This window comes from Carcharhinus amblyrhynchos, chromosome 6, assembly GCF_965287045.1.
Source record: "Carcharhinus amblyrhynchos chromosome 6, sCarAmb.v2.hapA, whole genome shotgun sequence".
NCBI classification, from domain to species: domain Eukaryota; kingdom Metazoa; phylum Chordata; class Chondrichthyes; order Carcharhiniformes; family Carcharhinidae; genus Carcharhinus; species Carcharhinus amblyrhynchos.
The window spans coordinates 62243431-62260907 of record NC_137329.1 but is presented as its reverse complement, the minus strand read 5'-3'; the positions used below and the strand labels follow the sequence as shown (position 1 = coordinate 62260907).

The 17477-nt window shown below is 45.1% G+C and overlaps 1 protein-coding gene across 1 annotated transcript in view; it reads left to right on the top strand.

Annotated features, from left to right (window-relative positions):
• Window positions 1–6141: 6141 nt before the first annotated feature.
• Window positions 6142–17477, top strand: part of cd82b (CD82 molecule b) — a 63034-nt gene continuing 51698 nt past the window's right edge. Inside the window, exon 1 of the mRNA XM_080190539.1 lies at window positions 6142–6270. The gene's annotated coding sequence lies outside the window, so the exon portion shown is untranslated. The remainder of the gene's footprint in view (window positions 6271–17477) is intronic.

The window sequence follows — 17477 nt, the reverse complement described above, 5'->3', positions numbered from 1 at the left end:
GTGTGCGGTGTGTGGGGGAGAGAGAGTGCGGTGTGTGGGGGAGAGAGAGTGCGGTGTGTGGGGGAGAGAGAGTGCGGTGTGTGGGGGAGAGAGAGTGCGGTGTGTGGGGGAGAGAGAGTGCGGTGTGTGGGGGAGAGAGTGTGGGGTGTGGGGGAGAGAGAGTGCGGTGTGTGGGGGAGAGAGAGTGCGGTGTGTGGGGGAGAGAGAGTGCGGTGTGTGGGGGAGAGAGAGTGCGGTGTGTGGGGGAGAGAGAGTGCGGTGTGTGGGGGAGAGAGAGTGCGGTGTGTGGGGGAGAGAGAGTGTGGTGTGTGGGGGAGAGTGTGGTGTGTGTGGGAGAGAGAGTGTGGTGTGTGGGGGAGAGTGTGGTGTGTGTGGGAGAGAGAGTGTGGTGTGTGGGGGAGAGAGAGTGTGGTGTGTGGGCGAGAGAGAGTGTGGTGTGTGGGGGAGAGAGAGTGTGGTGTGTGGGGGAGAGAGAGTGTGGTGTGTGGAAGGGTGTGGTGTGTGGGGGAGAGAGAGTGTGGTGTGTGGAAGGGTGTGGTAGGGGAAGGAGTGGGGGGAAGGGAGTGGGGCTGGAGAGAGAGGGAGTGGGGGGGGTGTAGAGGAAGGGAGTGGGGAGTGTAGAATGGAGGAGGGAGTGGGGGTAGGGAGTGGAGTGGGTGGGGGTAGGGAGTGGCGGGGTGGGGGGAGGGGGAGGGAGTGGGGGTGTGGTGGGAGGGAGTGAGGGGGTTGGGGGGAGGGAGTACGGGGGATTGGGGGGAGAGTATGTGGAGTTGGGGGGGTGGCGTTTTGGGGGAGGAAGTGAGCAGCTTTGGGGGAGGGAGTCGGGGTGTTGGGGGGTGTGGGGGAGGGAGTGGGGAGGGTGGGGGGAGGTAGTGGAGGGGGTGGGGGGAGGGTGGGTGAATGGAGTGGAGGGGGTGGAGGGACTGAGCTGAGTTTGTCTCTCTCATTTCAGTTTCTGACACCAAGAAGCATTTAATTGTTCATGTCGAGATTTGTGTGGAAACCTGAGCTGACAAAAAGGTTTCCCCAGAGCCCAGACTCCATGGTGAACAGAATTCACTCAGACAATATGTTTGAAAACATCAGCCCATTGTTATATGAGGGAAGATGTGGGGATAACAGTGAAGGCACGTTGTACATGCCTCCGTGACTATGAGCTGGGAATACAGATAGAAAGAGGGAATTCAAACTTGGGCAGTGCTGTGGTTGGAGCTGAGGAATTGAAGGGGTGATTCAGAGGTATTTAAAATACTGAAGGGAAGGGACAAAGTGCGTAGAGAAAGGGGTGGAATTTTCATGTATGCAGTGGATGGATGGGGGAAGGGATAGAGGTCAGGTTAAGGCCCTGAATTATGCTACTGGATTGGACCAATTTTCACTGCCAGTTAAGGCATGTAAATATTTAACTAATGGATGAATTGTAGTTTGAACCCAGCATTCTGCTTTAACAGCAGGCGTATGGAGATTCCCCAGTCAGTGACGAGGAACTCAGCAGGTTCGGCACAGGGAGAACATTGTGGAGGGAAATCGATCAGCTGGAAGAAGCTGCCGGTAGTAGTCATGATGTGGGTATGCCGGCGTTGGACTGGCGTAAACACAGTAAAAAGTCTGACAACACCAGGTTTTAGTCCAACCTATTTATTTGATAAATAGACTCACAAGCTTTCGAGGGGACTGCCTCTTCGTCAGGTGAATGGAGAGTTCTGGCCTCAGACAGAGCATATAAAGCACAGACAGTTTAGAGATTACTGATTAAAATGCAAATCCTTACACCTAACCTGCTGTTCAAGACCTGAAGTGGCTGATAATGTGAGTGGAAGGAGCACTGATCACAGGTTACAGAGATGTGTATTGTCTCCAGACAGTACAGTAAGTGAGGTTTTGCAAACCCAGGCAAGTCACGGGGGTTACAGATAGTGCGACATGAACCCAAGATCCCTGTTGAGACCGTCCTCATGTGTGCGGAACTTGGCTATCAGTCTCTGTTCAGCGACTCTGCGCTGTCGTGTGTCGTGAAGGCCGCCTTGGAGAATGCTTACCCGAAGGTCAGAGGCTGAATGCCCGTGAACATCGCTCGACAGTCACCAGGCAAGACTGTTCCCTTCCTGTTGGCGAACACTTCAGTGGTCATAATCTGAAAAATTAACTCTGTTTCTCTTTCCACAGACACTGCCTGACCTGAGGCAAATTTCCAACATTTTCTGCTTTTATTTCAGATTTCTGACAACTGCAGTATTTCGCTTTTCTATGGATGTTGGGAGGACATTTGCCTTGTTTGTGGGGGTCTCAGAATCATGAAGAATACGCTGTTTTTTAAATTGGAAGGACAGTGAATTTTGGACACTCTCCTAAATACTCTCCCTACTTTATGCTGGGTATAGCAGTTGTGAAAGTCAAAGCTTGTGAAGCTGTGACAAGTGGAAGTATCAAAGATGGTATTTCACCAAAAATCCATCTGAAAGTGCTTCCACATCTACCGTGACCAGAACCCTGTCAGATCAACAGCATCAAGAGTTGTTTGAACTTTATCCTTTTCAAAATTTTCCTTTACACCAATCTCTATAGAGATTTTATTTGTCTTGTCCTTCATCTTGTCTTTGTGTGTGTGTTCGGATTGTAAAAAGGGATAAATCGTTTACACTTTCATATTGCAAATAGTATGTTGACCAGTTTTGCAAATTGTTTTAAAAGAAGTTTGAATTCATAATAAATCAATTATTCTGTGTTTACTGAAAGAAGGTTAGTTAAAGTCGACTGTATGCTGGGTATAACAGTGGACAAAATACACATCCGCTCCCTTCACTACCAATGAACAGTAGCAGCTATGTACATCATCTACAAGATATACTGCAGGAACTCACCAAGGCTCCTTAGGCAGCATCTTCCAAATCAACAACCACTACCGTCTAGAATGACAAGAGCAGATACTGGAGAACACCACAACCTGCAAGTTCCCCTCCAAGTCATTCACCATTCTGACTTGGAATTATATTGCAGTTCCTTCACTGTCACTGAGTTAAAATCCTGGAACTCCCTCCCTAGCAACACTGTGGATGTACCTACTCCACATGGACTGCCACAGTTCAAGAAAACAGCTCACCACCACTTTCTGAAGGGTAACTGGGATTGGCTCGCAAATGCTGGCCTCACCAGTAACACCCACATCACTTGAATGAAATAAAACTTGCACATTAAGTTTTAAAATGATATATTCCAATCACAAACAAGAATCTCAAACTTAAACAAAACCAATTACATTGATATGAGGGGAGAATTGGTTTTGGCGAATTGGATAAGTAAACTGAAAGGTATGGAAGCAAACAAACATGGAACACATTTAAATAAATAATTCAAAATCTTCAACAAAAGTACATTTCATTGAGAAACAAAAAGTTGGCAATGAAGACCTACCAGTGGTTCACTCAGCCAGTTAAAAATAGTATTAGATTAAACAAGAGGCTTATAATGCTGCAAAAACCAGCAGCCAGTCTGAGGATTGGGAATGTTTCAGAAACCAGCAAGGAACTACTAAAAAAATTAATTGTAGAATGAGAATAAAGTATAAATATAAAATATAAAAACAGATTGTATAAATATATAAAAAGGAAGTGAGTAACTAAAATAAACGTTGGCCCCTTGAAAGCAGAAAAAGGAGAAATTATCACAGGGATAGAAGAAATACAGAGGTATTGAACAAAAATTTGGGACTGTCTTCACAGAAGACACAAGATTAATCCTAGAAATAGATGATAACCTAAGGGTTAATAAGAGTGAGGAAATGAATGTCAGCAGTGAAAAAGTATTGGAGAAACTTAAGTGACTAAAATCAAACAAATCCCCGGGAAGTGATGGTCTACAACCCAGGTTCTAAATGAGATAGCTGCAGAGATAGTGGATTTGCTAACTACAATTTTCCAAAAGTCCTCAGATTCAGAACAGGTCCCACTGGATTGGAAGTTTGCAAACAATACAGTGCTTTTCAAGAAAGAAGGGAGAGAGAAAGAGGGGGGACTATAAGCCAATTAATCTAACATCAGTTGTTAGGAAAATGCTGGAATCTATTGTTAAGGATGCCTTAACAATGCACTTAGCAAAGTATGGTATAAGAACCAGGACAAAATCCTCTTCAATAAATTCATTCAAATTTTTTTGAAGATATAACTAGCAGTATAGATAAAGGGGTACAAGTAGATGAAATATATTTGAACTTCCAAAAGGCCACACACAAGGTTAATAAGCAAGACAAGAACTCCTGGAGTTAAGATTGTATTTTAGTATGGATAGAGGATTGGTTAGCAGATAGAAAGCAGAGAGTAGCCATATATGAGGCTTGTTCAAGTTGGAAGGCAGTGAATAGTGGAGTGCTTCGAGGAGCAATGCTGCAGCTTGTGCTGTTTACAATCTGTACTAATGACTTAGATAAAGAATCAGAATAATGTAACCAAGTTTGATGTTAATACTAATTGAGGTGGAAAGATAAGCTATGGGGAGAATGCAGAGGCTGCAAAGATATATAGACAGGTTAAGTGAGTGGATAGCAAGATGACAGATAGTGTATAATGGAGGGAAGTTATTCACTTTATATATAATATATTCAAATTATATTTGGTCGCAGGAATAGAAAAGCAGAATATTTTTAAAAGGTGTGAAACATTGTGAAAATTTTAAAATATATATTTCTGGGTCTTCTGTGGTATTCCATAAAGCAGGATTGTGGAGGCTATGGATGTGTGTCTATGTGTGCATGGCTAGGCAAAGGGGCTAGGTGTGAAAGACAGACATTTTAAGTGAGTCAGGCTGAGTTGGATATTTGATAGGTAAACACAATGTGGGTTAAAATTTGCATTAGGAGATAAATAAGAATTTGGGTGTTCAATTTTAAAGGGAGGTACGGAAGAACTTAGAAAAGGTCAAAAGTAAGGAAAGCAAAGTTATTACATTTTATTTTATCTGAAACTATGATGGTTATAAAGAAAAACAATTTTTATATTTTGGGAAAGATAAGTTTCAAAGAAGGATAAAGACAATGGGAAAAGATGAAAGGGAAAAGTCATATTTAGAGAGGTTGGAGGCTGTGTTGTGGCCACATTATCCCTGGGATGAGGCAGTTGTTCTCTGATGAGAGGCTGAGTAAACTGGGTTTAAAAGAATGAGAGGCCACATTATTGAACCTATCAAATTCTGTAGGGGGTTGTTAGGGTGGATGCTGAGAAATTGTTTCAGCTGGTCAGGGAATGTAGAACATGAGGCACAATCTCAGGATAATGGACTGATAGCACAGAGGTTAGCACTGCTGCCGCTTAGAGCCAGGGTGCCAGGTTCAATTCTGGCCTTGGGTCGCTGTCTGTGCGGAGTTTGCACATCCTCCCTATATCTGTGTGGTTTTCCTCTGGTTTCCTCCCAAGTGCAAAGATGGCCATGCTAAATTGTCAGGGGGATTAGCAAGGTAAATATGAGGGAAACGAGAATAGGGCCTGGATTCTGCACTCCTTCTGTACTGTACTCTCTGACTGATCATTTAGGACTGAGATGAGGAGATATATCTTCAAAGATATCCTTAAAATTCTACACCCCAGAGGCTTGTGGATGCTTCTTCACTTGAATGCACTGAAGCTGGGATAGACAGAGTTTTAATTGACGAGGGAGTCAAGATTCTTAAGTTTATTATTGTCACAAGTAGGCTTACATTAACATTGCAATGATGGTACTGTGAAAATTCCCCTAGTTACCACACTCTTGCGCCTGTCGGGGCACACTGAGGAAGCATTTAGCACAGGCAATGTGCCTAACCAGCATGTCTTTCGGACTGTGGGAGGAAACCCACGCAGGCATGGGGAGAACATGCAAAACTCCACTCAGACAGTGACCCAAGCCGGGAATCGAACCTGGGTCCCTGACACTGTGGGGAACCACTGTAAAGGGTTATGGGGACCCCAATTGCTCCCTCAATCTGTTTTTTCTCTCGCACCTGTCTCCACGTCTCTTTCTCTGCTCACACTTTCTTCCACATTCTGTTGTGTTTTCTTGACTTCTCAGTCTCCTTCCCCCTCCCGCGCTGGGTGCCCTCTCCCTGTCCCGCTCAGTGCCACATTCGGTTTCACTCAGTCGGAGTTCCTCTTTCTCAGTTCCTCTTTCTCCTCCTCCTCCCCCTGTAGGTTGGCTCTGTCTCTGTCTCTCTCTCTCAGGGGGAAGGAAGTCTCTGCTGTTTTCTCTCAGTTTATAATCAGTTCCAGTGCAGCAGTTTCAGCTCCCGCTTCTCACCATTTCTCGGTAAGTCTTTCCCCGTGCAGCGCCGGGGCGGCGGCGGCGGCGGCGGCCCAATTCACCGAGCAGCACCCGGCCCGGCCCGGCCCGGCCTGGCTCTGCTCAGCGCGGCTCAGCTTCTCTCAGCCCGGCACGCATGATGTGCAGATGCTGCCGTTGGACTGGGGGTAAACACAGTAAGAAGTCTCACAACACCAGGTTAAAGTCCATCAGGTTTATTTGATAGTTAAACCCCTAAGCTTTCGGAGTTTGCCCCTTCGTCAGACTCAACTGACTGAAAGCTTGTGGGTTTCCTGTCAAATAGACTTTAACCTGGTGCTGTGAGACATCTCACTGTGTCAACCCGGCAGGGCCATGGGCTCGGATTCTGGGACAACTGGACGAGTTAAAGGGACACCGCCAGACCGGGAAGGGTCAGGGTCCGACTGGGATCAGATTTAGAAGCACTCATGTTAAACCACTTGACATTACTGCTATTTGCACATTGCTACTTGTGCTGACTACCTGTAATCACAATCGTGAGTGTTTACGTGCACACATTGTGATCCTGTCTTTACATTCCTCGTTGTCTTGCATAGCCTGCTCCTGTCTAATTTAGAGCAACTTTCTTCTTTAGTACTGCCCAGCAATCTCACTTGATGCACTTAATCTTCTTTTCCACTCCTATATACTAGTATCCAACCACTCTGACAGTGTTGTTTAAATCCTCCCCAACTACACTAATGAATCTCCCCATGAGGACATTGGAACACAGTCCTGTTGAGGTGCAATAAATACCTTATAAATAGGTAACCTCTATCCCAGAACTGATTTCAGTGTCTTAGAATCTGAAGCCTTCCTTCTTGCATCAAGCTTCAAGCTACGCATTGTTCCTTTCTATTTCCCTTTCACTGCTCTGGCTAGTGCTGGCACTGGGAATCATCTAGGGAATACTGCTCTGGAGGTTCCTAGCTCCTGAAAATTTCACATCAGAATCTCAAAGCTGCTCCCTCCATGTCTCTGGTACCAACATATACCGCAACTTCTGGCTGATTTCCTTCTTCTGAAGAATATTTTGCATCCTCTCTGTGATCTCATTTTCCCAAAGTCTCATGGAAGGGACAGACCATGTAGAATTTACAATGGTGCCTCTCTTCCACTAATTATGGAATCTCCTATAACTAATACGTTTCTACTCTTTGCTACTCCCTCTTGTGCAGTCCCTTGCCAACTAATGGCCAATATCTTGGTGAGCAATGTTAAGCTTTCGGTAGGAGAGACTTGGTTCTTTGTGACAAGTAAATCCCGTGTGTTCTGCATTGTGTTCCACCTTGGCAAGAGTTGTGGGGCTGCTATTCAGTCCGATGATAGGGTAGAGAGCAGGAGCTGTACACTTCACTGCAGGGACAGGTACAGCAGCAGGAATTCCAATGCAAGAAAAACTATCAGAAAAACAGAAGGAATTTTAATATCAGCAATGTGCAGAGTGGAACAGAAAAGAACAAAGAGAAGAAAGTAGACAGAGGTGTGCTTCCTGTGATTGGTGATTGAGTAAAAGTGTTCAGTTAATAAGAAGCAATAAAGCTGGCAAGCGAAAGAAAGGACTCTGCTCACACCATTTGTACAGTGTTGGGCCTTTTTCCACTCCCTCCTTTTCCAAGGCAGAGCCTTCCAAAACATTTTCTGCTCACCAGCATGGACAATTCCTGGACACTCATCAGGAATTTTACACAACTCTTGCAGTGGTGTAACAGGAGCAGCCAGGAAATTGCTGAGGTGTGTTGGTGGAGATTTAATCTCAGATATTCCACTCGAGATCGGGCAAATTCAGGACAGAGTTGAGCAGTCTGAGTAAATCCATGACTGCTTTCTTCTTAGAATCACAGAATCCCTATAGCACAGAAAGAGACCATTTGGCCCATCAAGTCTGCACCTAACACAATCCTACCCAGACCCTATCCCAGTAACCCCACTTATTTACATGACTAACCCCCTGACACAAAAGGGCAATTTAGCATGGCCAATCAACCCAACCTGCACACCTTGGAACTGCACTGTGGCAAGACCAGCCTTCTTCCCTCTAAGCTGTTTATTTGTCTGTACCTTCAAACATCATTTGTCACAACTATTCCCGTCGTCACGGTGCGTTCTATGAGATGGAAGGTGAAAACCTTACTTTGAGAAGGAGCATTTAGATCATGCAGCTTTGTACTTCAGGAGAAGGAAACTAGACCTGTGAGCAGTGACTAGTTGACACTGAGGCTGGGGTTTGATAGCCTGCTGATTTAGGCTGTAGGAAGTGAAGAGTTAACACATCAGGAGTGCCGGGGAGGAATTAATCTGGCTCGCTGATCTTAAATTTCCACAAAGAAATGTGGAGAGAATGAGGAGATCTGGAAAGGATGTGTGGGATGAGGCCATTACTGTATGGATCAAACAACATTGGCAAGTTCAGAGGAGCCAGTGTCAATAAAATAGAGCAAGCTGTGACAAAAATAGTTCAGAGGCTGCCTAAAGTGAGAGGATTACAGAACAGAAAGGTGTTTTTTTTAATGTTATCCTGTCCGGGATTATGAGGGCAGTGTCAGAATAGCCATGTCAGATACGTAACCTAGCGATAGATTTATAGAGTTGAAATAAATTCATGTCCTATTTTTCCAGTTCCAGATCTCCCTCAGAGACACAAACGCCAATGCTTTGTTTACAATAAAAATCTGGAGAGCATTAACCCATGATCAGTGGTTTCTGTAGAGCAGCTGTGGAAACCACTTCCCAGTCTCTGACTGAGTATGATCCCAGTGGTTAAATCATCTTACCATAGTCACCACATCTTTCTGTTCAATACACCTTCACTTAAACTGATTTCACCTCTTACCGAACTGTTAAAGGTACCATTCCTGTAGTGGAATATCCTGTACAAAACAAGGTCTTGTCTGAAGTAATTTTATTGCCTTAAGTGTGGCTGTCCTGTGTTGCTAATTGTGCCATGAAGGTACTGTTGAACCTGTGCTTTAATGTCTCCATGGACTTGCTCCTCCTTCACCTTCCTACTACCCCATACTTTTTATGCCCCTGAATCTGGCCCTATTCACCTCATGTTGATACTCAGCCTTCAGCTGAGTAAGGCCCACAGCGTGGATATCCCTGTCCAAACCATGTACCTCTCTCACAACTCTTCTCATAACCCATTACCTGGACCTGGTCGGTCATATGTCCCAATATCTCCTTCACCACGGTGTCTATTTTTTCTGATGAAACACTTTGACACCCTTGTCAAAAGACGTAGGAATACAGCTTGTTGTGAGATGGCTTGTTTTTTTGAATCCATGACAGACCTTTTGGACGGAGTTGACCTTTGACTCAGGAGCCTGAGATGTCCAGCTGCAGATTGAAATATGATCCAGGTGTAGGCCTGCCTATGTGCAGTCATGTTCCTGACCTGGCGTTGCCACTGGGCACTGCCTATCGTCACAATGACCTTCATGACAGAAGCTTCCCCCCCGCACCCCCAGCAGTATCTCCTCGGCATCCTGGTAGTGTCAGTATGCCAGAAGCAGTATAAAAGGGGTGGAGTCATGAAAGGGGGCCATGATTGGCTGGGGGGGGGGGCTATGCGAGGGAGGTCAAGCAGGAGTTTATCGTGGAGGGGTTCATGATGGAGCACCTATCAAAGGGGCCTTGATGTCCCGATGAAATTGACCTGTCTAGGGGTTGGGGGGAGGGGTGTCTTGGTACTAAGGGGGGCAGGATGGAATCTCTGGTGCCCATCAGTGCCAGTTTACAAAGAAAAGGCAAAGAAACATTTCACCCACAGAGCGGTGAGAGCTATGGAGTGGGCCACAAGGGAGGGCCAGTGAAGGTGGCAGTGGACAGGCTATTCATTGTGTTTATAGGGACACAGTGACGGAGTGGGTAGCTGGATTAACCAATGATAAACTTGAAAGAATGTTGGCCCAGATGTTGCTGACAGCTGTGCTGTTCTTTCATGTGTCATATGGTCAATCCGAGCTGTCTGTAATGTCGGACCCTCGTACTGTGGAACAGCTAGTGTCTCACTGTCTGCTGAAGGAACTAAATCACATTTGGATACAAGCCAGGATTTATTATCTTTCAGCTGCATATCAACTACTTCTCAGAGAACAGTCAGCTGTTCAGTTACCTGCTAACTGCTCCTTGATTGATCGCTGATATTTTGCCATACTTCTCGATAAACACTCTGTTGCTGTTTGAGCTGCTGCCCATTTCCTGTAGTTATCCCACAGAGATTTGTAAATTTGTGGGTCCCTCGGTTGATGTTATCATCTTTTCCATTTCATCCCCTCATTGATCTTTACCAGGCTCTGTTTGCCAGCTGTCCATGTCCTGCCTCATTTACAATCTTTCTCTGCTTGGCTAAACATTCAGACATTGCGTGGCTCCTTCATTTTGATCAATTATTTTTCTTATATTCAATCAGGCTGGACTCAATATTAACTCCGTTTCACCCTCTCCAGATTTTAAGCTTTTCCAGTCTTTTCTATTTTTGTTTCAGAATTTCAGTATCCATAGTGTTTTATCTTCATTATTATGCCTGAATCTATCCCTGTTCCACATATGGTGACCTGGGAACATGCATATGGGTTTTCACACACCTTGATCTATCTCTGTTCCATATATGGTGACCTGGGATCTTGTGTGTGGGTTTTCACGTGTCTCGATCTATCCCTGTTCCACATACGGTAACCTGGGTTCATGTGTGCCTGTTATCATACACCTCGATTTATCCCTGTTCCACGTACGATGATCTGGGAACATGTGTGTGTGTGTGGTTATCATACGCCTCGATCTATCCCTAATCCATGTATGGTGACCTGAGATTATGTGTGTGGGTTATCACATGCCTCAGTCTATCCACATGTGGTGAGTTGGGACTGCTAATTTCCATCCACCTCTCACTTTCACCTGGTCCTTCTCACCCCTACCTTGAATTTTCTGTCTCCATTTCTGGAGATGGGCTACCAATTAATATTCATTATAAACCCATCACCCCCACAACTAGCTTGACTACATGTCTGTGCACCCAAAATCTCTGCTGATTCCATTCCATCCCCCCAGTTTGTCCATCTTTGTCACCTCTGTTCCACCGATGGAAACTTCCACATCAGTGTTTTGTGCTGAGGATACCCTCCGTCTTCTCACTCTAGTTAACACTTGACTAAATCCAATGCATTTTCCACCCTGCTGTCACCCCCTTCCCAGAACTGTGATAGAGCTCCCTTGTTCTCACCATTCACCCCACCAATCTCTACATTTAACAAATCATTTCCTGCCTTTCTTCCACCTCCAGCATGATGCCAACACATTGTGAAGGGACCGTTTCCTCTGCAAAACCCTGGCCCCCTGCTCAATCATGCCCAACACCTCGTCCCCTTCCCCACGCAATGGCAAGAGATGCAATACCTGCCCCTTTAGCTTCTCCCTCCTCACCATGCAAGATCCCAAGCTCTCCTTCCAGATGAAGCAGTGAATCACTTATGCTGCTTTCAGTATAATGCCTACTGTATCTGCTGCCCACAACACAATATCCTCCATATTGAGGAGACTAAATGCAGACTGTGTACATTCTGTAAGCTGAGCTTTCTGTAACCTATCATTTCAGTTCTCCACCTTGCTCTTATTCTGACATCTCCTTCTTGTGTTGCTGCACTGTTGCAGTGTAGATCAGTTTGAAGGATAGAACATAGAACAGCATGTTATCTACCAGTGAGGCACTTTGCAGGCTTCCTGACGACATGAAGTTTCACAATTTCAGAGCGTAAACTGTTCCTTATTTTGCTTCCCTTTGAGTTGCCCAGTCACTTCATCTCTCTTTATCTCATAGCAGCCATCTGGCACAGAGTTGGGGGTAAGGTGTTAGCGTGGGTTGGGGATTGGTTGTCTAATAGGAAGCAGAGAGTTGGTATCAATGGGTGCTATTCTGATTGGCGGTTGTGACTAGTGTAGTGCCGCAGGGATCGGTGCTGGGGCCTCAGCTATTTACCATTTATATAGATGATCTGGAGGAGGGGGCTGAGTGTAGGGTGACGAAATTTGCTGATGACATGAAGATGAGTGGAAAAGCAAATTTTGCGGAGGGTGTGGAAAGTCTGCAGAGGGATCTGGATAGGCTGAGCGAGTGGGCGAGGACCTGGCAGATGGAGTACAATGTTAGCAAGAGTGAGGTTATTCACTTTGGCAGGAATAATAGAAGGAGGGATTACTATTTAAAGGCGAAAAGCTGCAGCATGCGACGGTGCAGAGGGACCTGGGGGTCCTTGTGCATGAGTCGCAAAAACCCAGTCTACAGGTGCAGCAGGTGATCAAGAAGGCGAATGGGATGCTGGCCTTTATAGCGAGGGGGATTGAATATAAAAGCAGGGAGGTCTTGCTGCAACTGTACAGGGCACTGGTGAGGCCGCAGTTGGAGTACTGTGTGCAGTTTTGGTCGCCGCACTTGCGCAAAGATATTTTGGCCTTGGAGGGAGTGCAGAGGAGGTTCACTAGGCTGATACCGGAGATGAGGGGGTTGGACTATGAAGAGAGACTAAATATACTGGGTCTGTACTCATTGGAGTTTAGAAGGATGAGGGGGGATCTTATAGAGACATATAAGATAATGAAGGGGATGGATAGGGTAGAGGTAGAGAGATTCTTCCCACTCAGAAAGGACAGCGGGACTAGAGGGCACAGCATCAAGGTGGGCGGTTTAGAATGGAGTTGAGGAGGAACTTCTTCACTCAAAGGGTGAATTCTCTGCCCGTTGATGTGGTGGAGGCTACCTCGCTAAATATATTTAAGACACGGGTAGATAGGTTTTTGGTAGACAAGGGAATTAAGGGTTATGGGGAGAAAGTGGGAAAGTGGAACTGAGCCACTTCAGATCAGCCATGATCTTATTGAATGGTGGGGCAGGCTCGAAGGGCTAGATGGCCTACTCCTGCTCCTAATTCTTATGCTCTTATGTTCTTATTGTGTCATCTTCAAATTTAGCCACATGAATCTCTCTCCCTTTGTCTAAATAGCTGAGACCCTGGCACTGACACTGTGGAACCCCACTAGTCACAGCCCACCAACTTAAAGGTGTCTATTAGTTATAGAGAATAATAATAGAGAATAGTGTCAGTAATAGAGAACAATAATAGAGAATATTATTAATAGTATTGATGATAATGAATAATAATAGAAAAGCAAGGAGGCAACTGTTGCATCCAGGTTCCACCAGGCTGATTACCTTATCTGGCTTTAGTTCCACTGAACACGACTCTAAATCCCCATTGTTCAATAATTTCACACCTTATCATCCCTCAGGCACCAGTCATCTCAGTTTACACTGAGCCACAATGCTGAAATGAAAAAACCACCGCAGCTTTCCACAACAAAAAAAATCAGTATTCCACATAAAATTCAACACATCACCTGAGTTAATTCCTTTAGGCCTTGTGTTTATTGAACTTGATTTGATTTATTATTGTTACATGTATTAACATTGAAAAGTATTGTTTCTTGCGTGCTATACAGACAAAGCATACTGTTCATAGAGAAGGGAACATAGAATGTAGAACATTACAGCGCAGTACAGGCCCTTCGGTCCTCGATGTTGCGCTGACCTGTGAAAACAATTTAAAGCCCATCTAACCTACACTAATCCAATATCATCCGTATGTTTATCCAATGATCATTTAAATGCCCTTAATGTTGGCGAGTCCACTACTGTTGCAGACAGGGCATCCCACGCCCTTACTATTCTCTGAGTAAAGAACCTACCTCTGACATCTGTCCTATATCTATCACCCCTCAATTTAAATTAATAGCTCGTGCTAGCCATCTCCATCTGAGGAAAAAGGCTCTCACTATCCACCCTATCTAATTCTCTGATCATCTTGTGTGCCTCTATTAAGTCACCTGTTACCTTCTTCTGTCTAATGAAATCAGCCTCAAGTCACTCAGCCTTTCCTCATAAGACCTTCCCACCATACCAGGTAACATCTGGTAAATTTCCTCTGCACCCTTTCCAATGCTTCCACATCCTTCCTATAATGCAGCGACCAGAACTGTACACAATACTGGCCACACCAGAGTTTTGCACAGCTGCAACATGACCTCACAGCTCTGAAACTCAATCTCTCTACCAATAAAAGCTAACACACCATACACCTTCTTAACAACCCAATCAACCTGGGTGCCAACTTTCAGGGATGTATGCACATGGACACTGAGATCTCTCTGCTCATCCACACTTACCATTAGCCCAGTACTCTGTATTCCTGTTACCCCTTCCAAAGTGAATCACCTCACACTTTTTGGCATTAAACTCCATTTGCCACCTCTTAGCCCAGCTCTGCAGCTTATCTATGTCCCTCTGTAACCCGCAACATCCTTCCGCACTGTCCACAACTCCACCGACTTTAGTGTCATCCGCAAATTTACTAACCTATCCTTCTATACCCTCATCTAGGTCATTTATAAAATTGACAAACAGCAGTGGCCCCAAAACAGATCCTTGTGGTACACCACTAGTAACTGAACTCCAGGTTGAATATTTCCCATCAACCACCACCCTCTGCCTTCTTACAGCTAGCCAATTTCTGATCCAAACCACTAAATCACCCTCAATCTCATGCCTCTGCAATAGCTTACCGTGAAGAACCTTATCGTTTTACTGAAATCCATATATGCTACATCAACTGCTTTACCCTCATTCACTTCCTTGGTCACCTTCTCAAAGAACTCAATAAGGTTTGTGAGGCACGACCTATCCTTCATAAATCTGTGTTGACTATCCCTAATCAAATTATTCCTTTCAAGATTATTATAAATCCTATCTCTTATAATCCTTTCCAAAACTTTGCCCACAACAAAAGTAAGGCTCACTCCTCTATAATTACCAGGGTTGTCTCTACTCCCCTTCTTGAACAAGGGGACAACATTTGCTATCCTCCAGTCTTCCGGCACTATACCTGTATACAATGACGACATGAAGATCAAAGCCAAAGGCTCTGCAATCTCCTTTCCAGCTTCTCAGAGAATCCTAGGATAAATCCCATCTGGCCCAGGGGACTTATCTATTTTCACACTTTCCAGAATTGCTAACACCTCCTCCTTATGTACCTCAATCTTGTCTAGTCTAATAGCCTATATCTCAGTATTCTCCTCGACAACATTGTCTTTTTCCTGTGTGAATACTGTTGAAAAATATTCATTTAGTGCCTCTCCTATCTCTTCAGACTCCACACACAATTTCTTACTACTGTCCTTGACTGGCCCTAATCTTACCCTAGTCATTCTTTTATTCCTGACATACTTATGGAAAGCTTTAGGGTTTTCCTTGATCCTACCTGCCAAAAACTTCATTGTCCCCTCCTAGCTCTTCTTAGCTCTCTCTCTTTAGGTCCTTCTGCTAACTTCTAACTCTCAAGAGCCTTAACTGAGCCTTTGTGTCTCATCTTAACGTAAGTCTCCTTCTTCATTTTCACAAGAGATTCAACTTCTTTAGTAAACCATGGTTCACTTGCCCGACCACTTCCTGCCTGCCAGACAGTTACATACTTATCAAGGACATGCTGTAGCTATTCCTTGAACAAGCTCCACATTTCAATTGTGCCCATCCCCTGCAGTTTCCTTCCACCTCCTATGCATCCTAAATCTCGCCTAATTGCATCATAATTACCTTTCCCCCAGCTATAACTCTTGCCCTGTGGTATATACCTATCCCTTTCCATCACTAAAGTAACCGAGTTGTGGTCACTATCACCAAAGTGCTCACCTACCTCCAAATCTAACAACTGGCCTGATTCATTACCCAGTACCAAATCCAATGTGGCCTCGCCTCTTGTTAGCCTATCTACATACTGTGTCAGGAAACCTTCCTGCACACAATGGACAAAAACTGACCCATCTAAAGTACTCGAACCATAGAGTTTATTTGTAAAGTTAAAGTTCCCCCATCACAACTGCTCTGTTACTTTCGCTCCTATCCAGAAACATCTTTGCAATCCTTTCCTCTACATCTCTGGAACTTTTTGGAGGCCTATAGAAAACTCCCAACAGTGTGACCTCAACTTTCCTGTTTCTAACCTCAGCCCCTACTACCTCAGTAGATGCGTCCTCATCAAACATCTTTCTGCCACCATAATACTGTCCTTGACTAACAATGCCACACCTCCCCCTCTTTTACCACCACCCTTGATCTTATTGAAACATCTAAACCCAGGAGCCTGTGACAACCATTCCTGTCCCTGCTCTATCCATGTCTCCGAAATGGCCACAATATCGAAGTTCCAAGTACCAACTCATGCTGCAAGTTCACCCATCTTATTCTGGATGCTCTGAACATTAAAATAGACACACTTCAAACCACCTTCCTGCCTGCCGATACACTCCTGCGACTTTGAAACCTTATTCATGACCTCACTACTCTCAACCTCCTCTACACTGGAGCTACAATTCAGGTTCCATCCCTCTGCTGAATTAGTTTAAACTATCCCAAAGAGCACTAGCAAATTCTCCTCTCCCCGCCCACCACTTCTCCTCCTCCTCCTCCCCCCCCCACCCCCGGATATTGGTACCACTCTGGTTCAGGTGTAGGCCATCCCATTTGTAGCAATCCCACCTACCCCAGTATGACTCCCAATTATCCAAGTATCTGAATAAGAACATAAGAACATAAGAAATAGGAGCAGGAGTAGGCCATCTAGCCCTTCGAGCCTGCCCCGCCATTCAATAAGATCATGGCTGATCTGTCGTGGCTCAGTTCCACATTCCCGCCCTCTCCCCATAACCCTTAATCCCCTCTCTTATCAAAAACCCATCAACCCGCTTCTTAAAAATATTTAGCGAGGCAGCCTCCACCACCTCAACGGGCAGAACCATCCCTGTAGCCATGTGTTCAACTGCTCTCTCTCCCTATTTCTTGCCTCGCTAGCACGTGGCAGGGGTAACAAACCAAAGATAACAACTGTGTTTGTTCTAGCTCTAAGCTTCCACCCTAACTCCCTGAATTTCTGCCTTACATCCCCATCCCTTTTCTTACCTATGCCATTGGTGCCTGTGTGGACCATGACTTGGGGCTGGCCCCCCTCCCCCCTTAAGGATCCCGAAAGCATGATCCGAGATATCGTGGACCCTGACACCAACGACGAGTCCCTCTCGTTCCCACAAAATCTCCTATCTGTCCCCCTAACTATGGAATCCCCAATGACTAATGCTCTAGTCCTTTC